This window comes from Felis catus, chromosome C1 (genome assembly GCF_018350175.1).
Source record: "Felis catus isolate Fca126 chromosome C1, F.catus_Fca126_mat1.0, whole genome shotgun sequence".
NCBI classification, from domain to species: Eukaryota; Metazoa; Chordata; class Mammalia; order Carnivora; family Felidae; genus Felis; species Felis catus.
The window spans coordinates 205281357-205282083 of record NC_058375.1 but is presented as its reverse complement, the minus strand read 5'-3'; the positions used below and the strand labels follow the sequence as shown (position 1 = coordinate 205282083).

Here is a 727-nt window from a genome sequence, read left to right as displayed (position 1 = left end):
AACAATTTTGAAAAAGAGTAAAGTTGGACAACTTACATTACTTGATTTCAAGACTTACTCTGAGCTATAGTAACCAAGCCAGTGCAGTAATAGCAAAAGGAGAAAGGTGTTATATCAGAGGAGTGGAATAGAATCCAGAAATAGGCACACATATATATGGATTAATTGATCCTTTTCAAAGTTGAAAAGGTAATTCAGTGCAGAAAGGATAGTTTTTTTCAGCAGACGTTCTCAGAACAATTGGATACCCATGTACAAATACAAACCGTGATCCGTATCTTACTCCATATATAAAAAATTTACTCGTGGGCACTTCGGCAGCACATACACTAATATTGGAACGATACAGAGAAGATTAGCATGGCCTCTGTGCAAGGATGACATGCAGATTTGTGAAGCTTCCATATTTTTACAAATAATCCAGCGAAGAAATGGGCAGAAGACATGAATAGACACTTCTCCAAAGAAGACATCCAGATGGCCAACAGGTGCATGAAAAGATGCTCAACATCGCTCTTCATCAGGGAAATACAAGTCAAAACCACACTCAGATATCACCTCACGCTGGTCAGAGTGGCTAAAATGAACAAATCAGGAGACTATAGATGCTGGCGAGGATGTGGAGAAACGGGAACCCCCTTGCACTGTTGGTGGGAAAGCAAACTGGTGCAGCTGCTCTGGAAAACAGTGTGGAGGTTCCTCAAAAAATTAAAAATAGACCTACCCT

The 727-nt window shown here is 40.2% G+C and overlaps 1 non-coding gene across 1 annotated transcript; it reads left to right on the top strand.

Moving 5' to 3' along the window:
• Positions 1-307: 307 nt before the first annotated feature.
• On the top strand, positions 308-412 carry LOC111562032. The gene has a single exon (XR_002745093.2). It is a non-coding gene; the product is annotated as a U6 spliceosomal RNA (small nuclear RNA).
• Positions 413-727: the final 315 nt, after the last annotated feature.